Source organism: Piliocolobus tephrosceles, chromosome 18, assembly GCF_002776525.5.
Source record: "Piliocolobus tephrosceles isolate RC106 chromosome 18, ASM277652v3, whole genome shotgun sequence".
NCBI classification, from domain to species: Eukaryota; Metazoa; Chordata; class Mammalia; order Primates; family Cercopithecidae; genus Piliocolobus; species Piliocolobus tephrosceles.
In genome coordinates this window covers 24,642,497-24,658,383 of record NC_045451.1, presented here as the reverse complement: position 1 = coordinate 24,658,383, position 15,887 = coordinate 24,642,497, and the positions used below count along the sequence as shown (strand labels likewise).

The window sequence follows — 15,887 nt, the reverse complement described above, 5'->3', positions numbered from 1 at the left end:
AGGTCTGGGGTAAGAAATATGTAAAGTGAGCCTATAATTATTGTTTACTATAATAAATAGTAAATAACCAATAAGTAAACTATAATAAAAAGCCCTGTGAGGTAGGATTATTAATCCTATGTTACTGATAAGAAGCCAAGACTCCACTCCCATAGCCTGAGATATCTGGTCATATCAGCAAGCAAAAGAAGTGATCAAATACTACTTGAATAAGACACAAAACCCATTCTGAAGAAGAATGTCTGTGATGGATTGAAACTTATCAAAAATGTTAAATCCCTGAATTTATGATGACTGAAGAAAAACCCACAACATCACAATGCTCACTGTCAACCTTTAGAAGCACATAAGGCAAAAGCTCAATGCACGTAAACCAAAAGTATACTAAAACCTGGCAAAAAAAAAGAAACAAGCATTTATTATATGAACTGTATTTCGTAGTAACCAAGTAGTTGATGAGGGAAAGTTTATTTATTGAATTCCAGCTAATAAATTCAAAAGGATTGATAAAATATAGAAAACCTATATTTTGCAACCCTTTATGAAGTAAAAAAACCTAAGCATCATCACTTAAAGCTAAAAACATTAGTGAATATTTAATGAGGAAACTTTAACCTGAGAGACCCCATTAATCAATCTTAACATAAATTAAGGATCTTAAGAGATACAGGACCAAATGCAACATATGAATCTTGTTTGGATTTTGATTCAAAAAAAATCAGCTATGTAAAGACATTTTTTAGACTAACTGGACAATATATGATATTAAAGAACTGTTGTAATTTTGCTAGCTGTGATAATTATGACATTCTTTAAAAGGATTGTATCTTTTAGTGATACCTACTGACATATTTGCAGGTGACATTGTGTTACATTTGGAACTGCTTTAAAACTCAAAGAGTGAGGTGAAAGCAGATGGGGATAAAGATTAAGGAAGTTTAGCAAAATATAGATAACTATTGAAACTGGGTGACAAGTCTGTAGGGTTCATTGTATTCCTCCAAGTATTTTGGTTTTGCTTGAAATTTCTATAATAAATAGTAAATAACTAACAAGTAAACTACAATAAAAAGTCCTGTGAGGTAGGATTATTAATCCTCTGTTACTGATAAGAAGCCAAGACTCCACTCCCATAGTGACATTAACTTACCCAAGATGAAGTAAAATTAAGAGCTAAAACTCCAACCTTGGTCTTTTAGAAGTTCAGAGATGTTTCCATCGTATTAAGACTGGCTTCCCTGGAGAGAAACAATAACAACAACAAAATATTTAAAATCTAACAATAACCTAGGCTGAAAAAAAACAAAGAATTTGCATATTTGAGAGCATCACTTTGAAACAAGATCACTTCTGGGGATAGTACAAAGTCCTTTAATCTTCAATGAAATTGACAGAATATGCCAAGAATTTTCCATTTTATTATAAATCCTCTTAGCAGCTATGGCTTCTATTAAATATTTGTTTCAGCGGAAGTTGATTTGGCAGCAGCAACTCTGCAAGTGTGCTTTTGCAAACTATGAGTGGAAGTACGTCTCTTACTGGGTCCTCTGAAGTCTCTTCCGGGATTAAGATATTGGTGCAAAACAACATTTAAATGCTTGAAGTAAGAGAAACACCCATAGGGTCAATATGCAGTACGCTTGGAAGCCAGAGAGAGGATGGTCAGGCCAGGGTAGGGGTCAGCAAACCCCAGCCTGGGAGCTCAATCCGGTATCCCTCCTGTTTGTACAGCCCCAGAGCTAAGAATGGTTCTTACAATTTTGAATGGTCAAACAAAAAATCAAAAGAAGAATAACATTTCATGGTACATGAAAATTATATGAATTTCAAATTTAATATTCATAAAAATGGTTGAAAAAATCAAAGGATAACATTTCATGACACATGAAAATTATATGAAGTTCAAACGTAGTGCCCATAAATGAAGTTTTACTCTAATGCAACATGGCCATTTGTGTACATGTCTTTTATGTTGCTTTAGCACCACAAACAGCAGAGTTCAGTAGTTGTGACAGAGCAACGCCTACAGTATGTGGCAGGCAACGCCTACAGTATTTCCTATCTGGCCCTTTACAGGAACCATTTGCTGACCTCTGGGTTAGGGCTTGGCAAGGAGTGGAGCAGGACCAGCTGGAAAATAGAGTGAAGCAAAGCAATCGATCTGGCCTGAGTTGGTTTTTATCCTCCAGTACAGTACCCTTGATCTACAGTCCCCTTTGACTGATTTACTTTCATTTTCCTTTTTAGTATGTTATGCAGTGTGTACATTAACAGATGATAAGAGGCATTTTATCACAGGAATGAATCACTCTTTAGAATGAATCCATCTGCATTCTCAGGCTCTTTCATAATTTGAAAATTGCATCGGGTCTTACGTCTTCCATCTTAAAATATACTCTCGTATGTACCTTTTATTCTTAAAATCAAGGAATTTTGTTTCTTGATCACTGATATTTCTGAAAACTTCCCACCTTTTCCACTTACTGGTTGGGCCATGTTAAACAAGTCACATAAAATCTTAGTCTTCACTTAAATAGCTGTCAGATAGGGGTGATAACACCTAGAGATATGAAAATGAGGTTTTTGGTTTTTTTTTTTTTTTAATGTCTGCTAACAGAAGGCACTCAATGGACAGTCACGGGCAATAGTGTTACCCTGTTATTTTATATTATCAATAGCCACAGAAGACAAGCAGGGCAGGTAGTTCACATCTATCTGGTTGCAAAGCTTTATAACTGTATCCATATGAAATTAAATTCCATATCTGTCTTTGGTTCAGAAAACTTTTGCACCCAGAGTCCTTGGTTTGTAGAAAGAAACCCAAGGGGAACATAAGCCAGCAAAGTCCAAATTGCCATATGGCATTACTATCCTAGGGAAAATCCATGTTAGCATTTTATTTCAGACAGAAGTAGATTAAGGGGATAAAAATTTCAAAATAAATCACAATCAGTTAATTAAAGTAAGGAAATACTTTTATTTGTCTTATGCTAGAATGGATTGAAGACAGCTTACAGGTGGCATCATGCCAAGAGGAGGTATTTCCTAGACAAGGGCCTTTCAAACAGGGCTCCCAGGGAGGAGGTGGAGAGCTGCTGAATAGACAGAGCTCTGCCACCTCAACTTCAACCACAGCAGCTCTGCTTTGTTCTGTCACACACACTGAATTTTTCCATGAGGCTTTCTGTGAAGAAAGAGGGTTCCACAGCTGAAACAGTTTAGAGGCAGCCTGCCTAGTCTCATGGCTCCATTCTGCCACTCTGTACCTGTGTGACCTCTGTCAAGTCCCTTAACTGCTCTGTGCCTCAGTTTCCTTAACAGTAAAATGAAAATAATATTAATTCTTAACAACAATAATCAATGTGGGGTTGTTCATGAGTTAATATTTGTCAAGCACTTACAGCAGCATATATAATATATAATAAATTATTTGTACATATTTGTCAAACAAGTACATAAAATATGAAACCATTATCCACAATTAAGGCTGACAAGCAATCTGAGTGGTTTCCTTTCTTCCAGGAAAGAAGCAGGTTACATTTTAAATAATCTACAGACTGAACTGGGCTATGAAGGAAAAATTGCTTTGGAGGACTTTAGGACTAGCAAATCCGTGGTACAAATTCCTTATTGCTAATGCGCTGATTATTTGTCAGTTTCCTCAAACAATGATGCTACCATCTAATGAAGAGTTTACAATCCACAAAGCAATGTACACATATTATAGTGAATTGTAATCCATATGATAAAGCACCACACCACCAGGCACCCAGGAGAATCTACCTGAACCTTGTGCTCTGTTTAATGACATGAGAACAGCAGAAGTTTTATACAATAAACAAACAAGTGCCTGTGACGGGCTGAACTGTGTCCTCCCTCCAAATTCATGTTAAAGTCCTAACCCCCAGTTCCTCAGAATGGGACCTTATTTAGAAATAAGGTTTTGCAGGTGTAATTAGTTAAGAAAACATGAGGTCAGGTACTGGAGTAGGGGCGATCCCTACTCCAATATGCCTGATATCCTTATGAAAAGGAGCAATGTGGCGAGAGACGAGAACACCGAATGCCCTGTGAAAATGAAGGCAGAGATGTAACGATGCTTCTATATGCCAAGGAACATCAACCATTACTAGCAAACCACTAGCAGGGGAGGGGCACGAAACAGATCTCGCTCACATTCCTGCAGATACCTTGATCTTGAACTTCCAGGCTCTAGAACTGAGAGATGATCCATATCCCTGTTCAAGCCACTCCGTGCGTGGTACTTTGTTAGAGCAACCCTAGAAAAAGATTACAGACACTGTTTATATTATAGAGACTGTAACAAGGGTGTTTCCTTTCTTTGCTTGACCCTTGATTCATTTATTGAGAGAGTAAATATTTACAGAAAGCCACTGTGTTAGGAACTGTGGTTACAGGGCTGAGCCATAGACCATAGTTTCATAGGATTTTCAGTACAGAGGGAAAGACAGACATTAAACAAACAGGTAAATATAGAGGGAGTCTAAGGGAGGCTGTGATGAATGACATGAAGAAAAGTCAATCAGGGGACTGAGGGTAAAAGGAGGTGCTGTTCTAGATGAGCAGTGAGGGAAGCTGATCTGAGGAGGTGGTATTTGAGCAAAAGATGAAGAAATCAAGTGCAAGCCGTGTGGCTCTCTAGGATCTAGGAGAAGAGAGTTCCAGGCAAGCGGGAAAGCAAGAGCAGAGGCTGGCATGTGCCTAGAGCAGTGTTCTGGTTTTTGTTGTTGGTGGTTTTTTTTTTTTTTTTTTTTTTTTTTTTTTTTGAGACAGGGTCTCACTCTTGTCCAGGTTTGAGTAGAGTGGCGTGATCTCTGCTTATTTCAACCTCCGCTTCCTGGATTCCAGTGATTCTCGTGCCTCAGCTTCCCAAGTAGCTGGGATTACAGAGGTGAACCACTACACCCAGCTAATTTTTTTGCATTTTTAGTAGAGATGGGGTTTCGCCGTGTTGGCCACACTGGTCTTGAATTACTGGCCTCAAGTGATCCACCCACCTTAGCCTCCCAAAGTGTTGGGATTATAGGCATGAGTCACGGCACCCAGTCGCTAGAGCAGTGTTCTAAGGAAACCACGGCAAACAGCAAAGTCTACCATTTTCTTTTCTTTTAATGTTGCAAGACCTTTTTCTTTTTGACCTAAACTTTTTGAGACTTCCAGTTTGCCTAAGGAGTTGTCTCCTTGGCCACATTAAAACAGGCTTAGCCGTTGCTATTACGGATCCCCCAGGATTGAGGCAAAGACAAGAGTGAAGCTGCCAGGTACTGCAAGGTGTAAACAACTGACCCCAGGTCAGCCCAGAGAAGCGGCAATAAAATCTGATTAACCACACAGAGGTATTCTCCACTCGTGTCTGGGGCCTGCTGATTGAAAAGCACCATGCTGGATGTCTGGCAGGTTTTGGCTAGCTAGTGTTTGAATCTCCTTCCCAGATATGCTGAGGCACCGTCTGTATGAGTCTTGCAGGAAAGGTCTCTTGTTCATGCTCACTCCCTGGAGCTGGGGCATAGGGAGAACACCTAGAATCAGCCAAATGAGAGCTCCTGCTAGAAGTGCAACTCAGGGAATGGCCATCTGGCTGGTTGGAGCTGGAGGCAGTGGAAATCCAGTCATTGTTCAGGAAAGGGAAGGAGTCTGTGACACAGAGTGGTGCTTCAAGTGGCAGCAAATTCAGTGGCCGTATCCAGTGGTCAGTGGCTAGTGGCTATGTCAGGAGGACCCTAACTCCTCATCCCACAACCTGATTTCACTGGTGTCCTAGTATATGAGATCCTCCCATTTTCCAAACCTAGTTTTTCAACATTCCCTTCAATTCCAGTAGCTGCTCTATATCCTCTCGGTAAATTCTTCTTCTACTAAGTCAGCCAGAATCAATTACTCCGGTTTGCAATCAAGAGCCCTGCTTGGTTTCAGTACAGTTTCTGAGTTTTCAGGTTTTCGTTTCCTGGTTCTAAGGGATTATTTGTTCATTTTTGATCACTATTTTATGGAGCTTGAATATTAGAAACTGAAAAAGCAAGTTACTACAAAAGTGCCACAAGGATAATTCGGTTATATGAGGGAAAACAGTGAACTATCTCCAAACCCTTGATGAGACTAATTGTGCCCTGAATACTAAATAGCACACCTGTTCTGCAGCTACTTTACACAGCACAATGGTGACATCCAGTGTCAGCTGGCTAAATCTCAGGTGACTGTGCAGTTTACCTGAAAATGACACACAGTATACGAAAGACATGCATGTTACACTGTACCCAAGTTCTGTTTTCAAATAAGAATCTAAGCTTTTGCTAAGTAGAATTAATTTTATTCAACTGCATGCTACTCATTTGTATATACACATATATTATAGCCAGTGCTACAGAAAATTCTTAGATATAAGATAAAAGCTATTTTGGAGGAAAAATGAAATATTGGTGTAAACACAATATACAAATGCATACTATTGACAAAACATGTGCCACTTACCAAATAATTTTTCACATATTGCCAAAATTAATCATTACAACACTGTGTTATAGTTATTATCTTCAGTGTGTGTGTATATATATTATATATGTGTGTGTGTATATATACATATATATATATATATATATATATATATATATATATATATAAAATGCAATAAGGCACAAAAAGGGATGTAAGATTTTCAGGGTTATAAGAACCTCATCAACTGAACACAAATAGGCTGACCCCAAATTCAGATGTCTTTTTCATGAAACAGTCTATCCTCATAGTTCACTGGCATAATTTGAAGCATTGAAAAACAGCTGAAAGTTTCAGCCAATGTTCAGTTCAGCAACTAAACTGCAAAAAGGTGCAAAGAGCATGCATCCCTTCCCATCTGGAGAAGAGTGGGAAGCAGGGGCCAGGATTTGTTAAGTGAGGACTGTATGCCTGGTAGGGTATGCTCTCTATAATACTTCTCACATATGCCCTGAGAGGTTGGCATTATTATTCCCATTTTGCAGATGAAGAAACAAGGCTCAACAATACAGACAAAGATAACTAGTTGGTGGCCATTGGATCCCAAGCCACGAGTTGTCTGGCTCTCTCTCAGGAGTCTGCTAGCTCCTTCTAACTTACCACTTTGCCTCCGCTACATTCTGAAAGAATTTCTAAGCTTCAACTTCTTGGGCCCAAGATAGCTGAAGAATCAAAGTTTTCCAAAGTAGGTCACTAAGTAGCAGTCACAGAACTCCTGATGGGATGTCCCAGGTGTGTCCTTCAGGAGCCTGAACAGATGTTGTTGTCCCAGTAGATTTACTCCATGAACAAAGGCAGTTTGGCTGCATGGCTTAAAAACAAGGGATTTGCACTCAGTTGTTCTGCCTACAAGACTCTGTTCCACTTCCTCGCCAGCTTGGAGGTCCTGAAAAATGATTTAAACTTCCTAAGCCTCGGTTCCTCAACAGAAAAATTCAGATGAGAATGCCAACTTTCTCAGAGTTATGTTAGGATTAAATGAGATATTGCATGAAAAGTGCTTAATGGAGTATCTGACTTCATGCACATTAAATTAATATTGAATCATAATGTTTATACTCACAACTTATTGTGGACATTTGCTTGTAGGACATGATTTGAAAGTGTCAGTTCCCAAGCTTAGTTTTCCCCTCACAATTCCTTCCTTACCCAATCAGCCAATTGTTCCTCCTGACTTGAACTTCTCTATTAACAAGTCACCCCAAAACCTGATTAACACTTGCCAGTCAATAAAATATAAAAGGAAGCTGAGGTCAATGACATATGTCACAGTCACTTGCAACATTTACATGATGTCCTTTTAGAAAATGTCATTTGTGGCTCTATAAAATACTTTAGGAGTGAAAAGCCCAGGAATTTATAAAACACCTACAGTTTTCTGAGCTTGTCCTGGATTATTTTAGCTTGAACATAATTTACGTCATTTAAAAAACTATCCAACAAGGGGAAAAAGAGAAACCATAACAGTTCTGGTGAGGATGTGGAACAGGTGGAATTCCTGTCTGTTGCTAATAGGAATGGAAAATGTGGAGCTGCTGCGGACAACAGCTTGGCAGTTTCCTATATAGTTAAATACATAGTGTACAACCCAGAAACCCTCTGCCTTGGTATTTATCCAAGTGAAATGAAAAGTTATATTCCATAAAACCTGCACACAAATGTTCATAATTGCCAAACACTGCAAACAATTCAAATGTTCACCAACAGGTGAATATAACTCCTCATTAAGAAGGAATGGACCAGGCACAGTGGCTCACACCTATAATCCCAGCACTTTGGGAGGCCGAGGCGAGCTGATCACCTGAGGTCAGGAGATCGAGAGCAGACTGGCCAACATGGCGAAACCCCATCTCTACTAAAAATACAAAAATTAGCCAGTTGTGGCGGGGCATGTGTGTAATTGCAGCTACTCAGGAGGCTGAGGCACAAGAATCGCTTGAACCTAGGAGGCAGAGGTTGCAGTGAGCTGAGATTGTGCCACTGCACTCCAGCATGGGCGACAGAGTCAGACTCTGTTTCAAAAAAAAAAAAAAAAGGAATGAATTACGGATATACACAACAACATAGATAAGTGTCAAATGCATCATGCTAACTGAAACAGCCAAATTCAAGGGGTTACATATTCTATGGTTCCATCTATTTGACATTCTAGAAAAGTAAAAACTGTAGGAATCAAAAGGGGTTAGTGGTTACTTAGGACTGGCAGTGGGAGACAGGCTGACTACAAAAGGAACACGTAGGACTTTGGGGTGGCGGAATATATCTTGTTAGTGATCATGGTTCTATGACTATAACAATTTCCCAAAACTTACAATACTCTACACTGAAAAAGATGAATTTGTACATGTTATTTAAAAAAATAGTAATCTGGCAGGATCTAGAAAAAGCAATGCACAATTGAGATTTCAAAATTCAAGAACCTTCACTGATTTTATCAGAAGTAACTGGAAGCCAAAATTAATTGGATTTGTTTTTTTTTTCATTCAAATTCTTGACCTCCAAAACAGTGTAAATGATAAAATATATATATACATATATAGAGATAGATAGATAGCAATGGAATCAGTGTTGTTAAAAACAACAGGCAACTGGGCTGCTGATTCTAGCTCATGCTACGTGACTAGTCAGTTAAACTTAGCATTCAGTATGACAGAAACAAGGAAAGCCGGTTTATTAAAGGTGATAAAGTAGAAGGAAATATATAATAATACATAGGAAATATAAGAATATTTCCAACAAACTTTAAATCTAATTCATGAACCTAGAACTTTTTTTCTCATCTATCCATTCCTTTTCTAATAGCTTTCTAGATCACAATATGTTTTCATTCTTCATATTTGTCCATCTGCATATACACTGTTGGGTCAATGATGAAAATGTCTACTTCTTCAGTGTCTGAAACAGCCAGGACCCTACTTTTCTTTTTCTTTTCTTTTCTTTTTTTTTTGACAGAGTCTCACTCTGTCACCCAGGCTGGAGTGCAATGGCTCAATCTCAGCTCACTGCAATCTCCGCCTCCCAGGTTCAAGCGATTCTCCTGCCTCAGCCTCCCGAGTACTTGGGACTACAGGCATATGTCAGCACACTTGGCTAATTTTTGTATTTTTAGTAGAGATGGAGTTTTACCATGTTGCCTGTGACTGGTCTCAAAATCCTGACCTCAGGCGATCCACCCGCCTCAGCCTCCCAAAGTGCTGGGATTACAGGCGTGAGCCACCAAGCCCGACCATGACCCTACTTTTCATCGATACCATCGCCCACCCTCCCACACCATGAAGATGTTTGATGTATCCAAGAGCAGCGTCCTACCAAATTCAGGTGTTTATAGAAAGACAGAAGTGTCAGAGGCAGCCTCCCACTTTGGGTAAAACTAAGTTCCTTGTATCAGCTCACAACAACGTAAGTGACCTCATCAAAATAAATAGCAGGTGCTTACACTTCAATACCAATCAAGCCTTCTTTCTCTTGATAAACCAACATAGCTTGGTGAATGTCTCCGCCCCGGAGTATTTGAAAGTGAGAATGATGAAGGTGGATTCCTGTAGATGGTAAATACCTCTTAGGAGATACTTGGTATAAAATCATCAGTATAAGGCTAGAAAAAAAAATGCATTTGTTTTAGAATTTTAAAAATCCTTATCAAGGAAACAAAGGTGTATTATCAATCGAGATTGATTACTCCATCCAATCACACACAGATCATCAAAACAGTAGTAGTATTCTCACCTAGGAGTTTTAGGAAGTTGTTTTGACATTTCCAGCAGAAAAAAATATGTTGCAAATGAAGACATTCAGCTTTGGAAAACTATATTATTTAACCTACATTATCTTCTTTTCAAATTGTAGATGTTAAAAAAAAAAATCTTTCGCATTCTAAATTGCGCATAAAATAGACTTCAAAAGCTGGCCACAGTGGTTCACATCTGTAATCCCAGCACTTTGGGAGGCCAAGGTGGAAGGATTGCTTAAGGCCAGGAATTGGAGGCCAGTCTGCATAACACAGTGATACCTCGTCTGTGAAAAAAAAAATTTAATTAGCTAGGCGTGGTGCCACGTTCCTGTAGTCCCAGCCATACAGGAGGCTGAGGCAGGAGGATCACTTGAGCCCAGGAGTTTGAGGCTTCAGTGAGCTAGGATCCTGACACTGCACTCCAGCGTGAGTGACAGAATAAGACCCTGTCTTGAAACACACACACACACACACAAACAGACCTCAAGTTATTTTGATGCTCTTTTTTTTTCCCCAAAAGGAACTTGCAATTTGAGTAGGAACTTAAAGGCATTCAGAGAGACACTGTCTTCTTTTTAGGCTTACAGAACTGACTAGATTTTTATAAAAGGATTTCTGTTCAACTACAGAAATCTCCCTAAGAGGGTATTTAAGCATAAGTTGCCAAACATGACCCACCCCCACCCCCACCCCCAAAATGCATTTGCCATAATAGCACAAAGGAAGGTCAATGGAGATATATAAGAAAACAATTCTGGCGGGAAACTGCTATTCCAGTTTCCTGATTCCTAATAGAGGTATACCAAAAGTCAATGTTCTTGTAAAGTTAAGAAGTTCTTTTTTGTTTGTTTGTTTGTTTGAGGCAGAGTCTCGCTCTGTTGCCCAGGCTGGAGTGCAGTGGCAAGATCTCAGCTCACTGCAACCTCCACCTCCCAGGCTCAAGCAATTCTCTTACCTCAGCCTCCCGAGGAGATGGGATTACAGGCACACGCCACCACACACAGCTAGTTTTTAAAAAAATATTTTTAGTAGAGAAGGGGTTTTACAATGTTGGCCAGGCTGGTCTCCAACTCCTGACCTCAGGTGATCCACCTGCCTTAGCCTCCCAAATTGCTGGAGAAAGTTAGAAGTTCAGACTAGTCTCGCTCTGTCACCCAGGCTGGAGTACAATGGTGCAATCTCGGCTCACTGAAACCTCTGCCTCCTGGGTTCAAGCGATTCTCCTCCCTCAACCTCCTGAGTAGCTGGAATTACAGACACATGCCTCCATGCCCAGCTAGTTTTTGTATTTTTAGTAGAGATGGGGTTTCACCATATTGGTCAGGCTGGTCTCGAACTCCTGACCTCGTGATCTGCCCAGCTCGGCCTCCCAAAGTGCTGGGATTACAGGCGTGAGCCACTGTGCCCGGCCAAGTTAAGAAGTTCTTAATGTTGGTTTGTTCTCTAGACAGTTATACGCAGAAAACACCACTGCTTAATAGGAACCTGGATATTTAACTCTTGGCATTCATATTTAAAATTATCATAAAAGAGAGTCAAAGCACCAAATAAGAAGCTGGCTCACATCAGTTATTCTCACATTATGCTACCATGGAAGCTGCACCAACATATCTGTTTTACCATGCAAATGTAATTGCATAAACGTCTACTAAATGGTGAACAAAATGTAGCATAGCCATGGCATGGAATAAACCCTAGTCAAGCAATAAAAAGGAACCAACTACAGATACATGTGACAACCTGAATAAATCGAAACAACTATTCTAACTGAAAAAAGCCAGATGCTAAAGACTATATATTGTACGATTCCATCTGTATGAAATGTCCAGAAAAGGCAGATCTAAACAGACACAATAGAATAGGGGTTGTCTGGGGCTGGGGTAAGAATGGGAGTGATTACAAACAGGTCCCAGGGATGTTTGGGGAATGATGAAATGATATAAAATTGGATTGTGCTAATGGTTGCACCATTCAGTAAATTTACCAAAAATCATTGAAACACTTGGATATATTTCATGGAACATAAATTATATCTCCAATAAAGCTGTTAAAAAAAAAAACAGAAAAGTAAGAATAACTTGAATAAAGATGCTATTTTCCTCTGGGGGAAAATCTAATTATAGTCATATTTTTCTAATTTATAGCAAAAAAATAATTTAATGGATAGATTTTTTTCCATTTTAAATTTTTTGTTTATTAATTTTTGTCTCTAGATTATTGTCATCCATATACAAGTTTAATTTTTATTTAATTTGCATGAAATTGATACTTAGCTATTTTAAGTTAATATTTCATAGCATTAAGCCTGAAACACATAATTCCTAAGTTCTTCCCCAACCTAAACAAAAGAGAAAACCACTGACCAGAATAACACGCAAGCTCCTCTATCATTTTTAGATTTGACTATTTAAATCAGTTTAAGGAAATATGTGATTCGAAACTAATCTGGTTTCAGTCACGGTCGAAATTGAATGGATCATTGTGGTCTGTAAATCTATGGCCTTGACTTGGGGTGGCCTGGAGGACTCCAGTGTAGTCAATTCCAGGAGGACAGAACTGTGTCTTATTTACACAGGGCTGTGTTTGGCCCAGACCTTCTTCCCCTCCCATCTGGTTCTCTCACACAGAACACAGTGCCCTCAATAAATATTGTTTTAGTGATTACATGAATAGGCCCACAAATTTACAGATGCACCAAATAGTTTCTAATACTGAATGTACACACACACACACACACAATCTCTCTCTCTCTCTCTCGTTTTCCAAACCCACATAAATGGCTGTTTTTGTGCTTAGTAAATGACATTCATTTAAACATGTTAGTAAATTCATGGTAAAATTTTGCCATAATGAAATATTTTCAATCAATAAATAGCCATATAATTTTGATGTAAATATCTCAGTTCAAAAGATGAGAAACTACTACTTTAAAAGACTTTTACATTCCCACCAAAATCTTCAGTTATTTCCCTTTTCAGTCATTATTCCAAGCAAACATACACCTCATTTTTCAGCTTTGTCTAAATCTAGCTTACAGTTTTTAGCTTTGGCCAAAATTTGGATTACAATTCACCTTCAGTGTTGAGCACCCTGTAAACAAATAAGCTAACAAATAACATGCCTATCAGTAATTCACAAAATAGCATCAGTATTAATTTCAAAAGTCTCTTTCTAGTTAGGACAAGGGATCAATTTGTTTTGTAAATAACAAGAGGTAAGAACCTTCTTATGACGTTGGCCTTATGACGTCAGCCTGGGTCCCAGGAAGTACAGTTGTTTTCATTCTTTCTGCAAACATTTGAGGAACCATACGGGGACACTCCCTGCCTTGGGCAGAAATTCCTGTGTCAAGGGCCTTCACCCAAACTGGGAGTGCGGTGGAGAAGGGAGTGGGCAGCAGGGGAAAAGCGTAACAAGAGCACCAATTGTGTCTGCCAGGGTACCTGACACTCCTGCCCAGCTCACATTTCAGGAAAACCAGACTTCAGTAGCTCTGAATATTTAATAGCATTAGGTAAAATCAAAAGGACAGATTATCTCCTCTCTATCACAAACACAGAATAATTCCTTTTTGTATTCTGACACTTCATCCGATCTATATACACCAAGAAAGTAAAAGAGGTTTTGATTCCTAAAATAAAACAATTAGAATATAATGGGGAACAGATGCAGCTTCAGTTAGGTTCAGGGCTTGTTGCTTTTTCCGATCCTTATATTCAATTTTGTCTTCACTTCCAAAAAGGCTGAAAATTCACAGCTATGTTATCATCCAGTCTAAAAACTACACCTGCACGGTCCCATACTAGTCTTTAGTAAGATAAGAGTGTTCCTTTGTCTAGCCGCCTAGCACTCCTGTAACTTCCAGCTCTAAAATCTCCTGATGCCTACTCAACATGAAGGAAAGGGTCAAGCAATGGGCTGTTCTTTTAACTACACCTGCAGCTGCGGAAGTCCGGACAAATGAATGAAGACAGCCACCCTCATTCATCTCTGCTGTTTAAAAAATACGAGCGCAGTGACCTGTCAAAGTCACCACGCTGGAGTTCCCAGGTCAGGGCGTTTACCGCAGGACTTTTCTCCACGGCCTCTGAAATTAGCAGGCAGAAATCGCGGGGACCCCTGACAAACGGATTGTATAACAACAACCTAAATAAATAATCAGTTGTGTGCCGGGTTAAGTAGGGGTTCCTCTCTGCGAAAAAAAGCAACTCTTCCCAGTGGAGAAGAAACTTCTTGCCCAGGAAATTCGAGCCCAGAACCGAGGTTTTCAGGGAGGATTACCTCTTCACCAAGGACCCTTTTACAGGAAATGTCTTTGATGCCAGGAGCTCCGCTGGGGAAGCCGCTGGAAAGGCACCTGGACACCCACATACCTGGAGGGGATGCAAGGGCGCGCCGCAGGCACCCGGCCCGAAGGTCCCTACCTTCGGACTCGCCTACCTTGGGGGGCGCCCAGCCGGCACGGGGTCCCGGTGCTGCTCCTCCCCTGGGTGATCGGGCCTTGGGGCCAGGGTCGGTTGCCAGGGTCCTGGGAGTGCAGCCGCCACCGCCCGCAGGTTTGGCTCCGCTCCGCGGGGCGCGCCCAGGGCAGAGTCCGGCGCCGGTGAGGCTCGGGGAGGAGTCGCAGCGGGACGCGCCCGCCCATCTCGGGAGAGCCAGGCTCTGCCCCTCACGCCCCTCGCTAGGGTGCTGTACAGGTGGGTTGGGGGAGGGGATCGGCTGCTGCTTTTCAAGAAGTTTCTATTTGCTCCCTAAGTTTATAAACTTTTTTGTTTTTAAATAATTTTTGATTTTATTGTTTCTAGTATAAATTTATGGCGTACAAGAGCATTTTTTTGTTTGTTTGTTTTTTTAAAAAAAAAAAACCTTTCTTTTGGAACTTAAATAAAGTTGCAAAGATAGTAGAGAGAGTCTTCTATATACCCCTCAGTCGGTGTCTCCTAATGCCTACAGCTTCGACAACCATGGCACATTTGTCAAAACTACGAAATTCACATTGGGCCCGGAACGGTGGCTCACGCCTTATAATCTCATCATTTTGAGAGGCCAAGGCAAGAGGGAGGATCGCTTGAGCTCAGAAGTTCGAGACCAGCCTGGGCAACACAGAGAGACCTCATTTCTACTAAAAATATTTTTAAAAAGAAATTAACATTGATCTGCCACTATTAACACTAATCCAGACTTGATGTAGCTGTCACTAGCTTTTAGGCTAACCCCTTTCCCTTTCAGGATCCTGGCTGGGATACCACTCTGCATTTAGCTTCCTGTGTCCTTTGTCTCCTCTAATTCATGATAGTTTCTCTGTCTTTTCTTGACTTCGACAGCTGTAAGGAATTCTAGTAAAGTACTGTGGTAAAGTATTCTGGTAAGGTATAGTTTTGTGGGGGTACCTCGACACCCACTTATGTGGGTGTTATCTACTGTTTTCTTCTCATGATGAGACTTGGGGGAGGAAAGCCTCAGAGATGAAGTGCCTTCCCCATCTCATCCTCTCAGGGACGATGGCACGATGGCCATGTGATTTATCACTGGTGACCTTGACCTTGATCCCTTAGTTAAGGTTGTGTCTGCCAGGTTTCTCTACTGCAAAGCTGTTTTTCTCTTTCCATACACTCTACTCTGAATGGCATGACTCAATTCAACCCAC

The 15,887-nt window shown here is 40.2% G+C and overlaps 1 protein-coding gene across 2 annotated transcripts in view; it reads right to left on the bottom strand.

The window, feature by feature from the left end:
• The window catches only part of CCDC68 (coiled-coil domain containing 68), a 54,552-nt gene extending 39,747 nt beyond the window's left edge, over positions 1–14,805 (bottom strand). Inside the window, exons 1-2 of one of the 2 annotated variants that reach the window (XM_023218367.1) lie at positions 14,681–14,805; positions 1,151–1,238 (exon numbers count right to left, since the gene is read on the bottom strand). The gene's annotated coding sequence lies outside the window, so the exon portion shown is untranslated. Of the gene's footprint in view, positions 1–1,150; positions 1,239–13,313; positions 13,386–14,680 lie in introns of those variants that run through there. The other variant, XM_023218365.1, reaches the window with a different exon arrangement.
• Between the last annotated feature and the right edge of the window lie 1,082 nt (positions 14,806–15,887).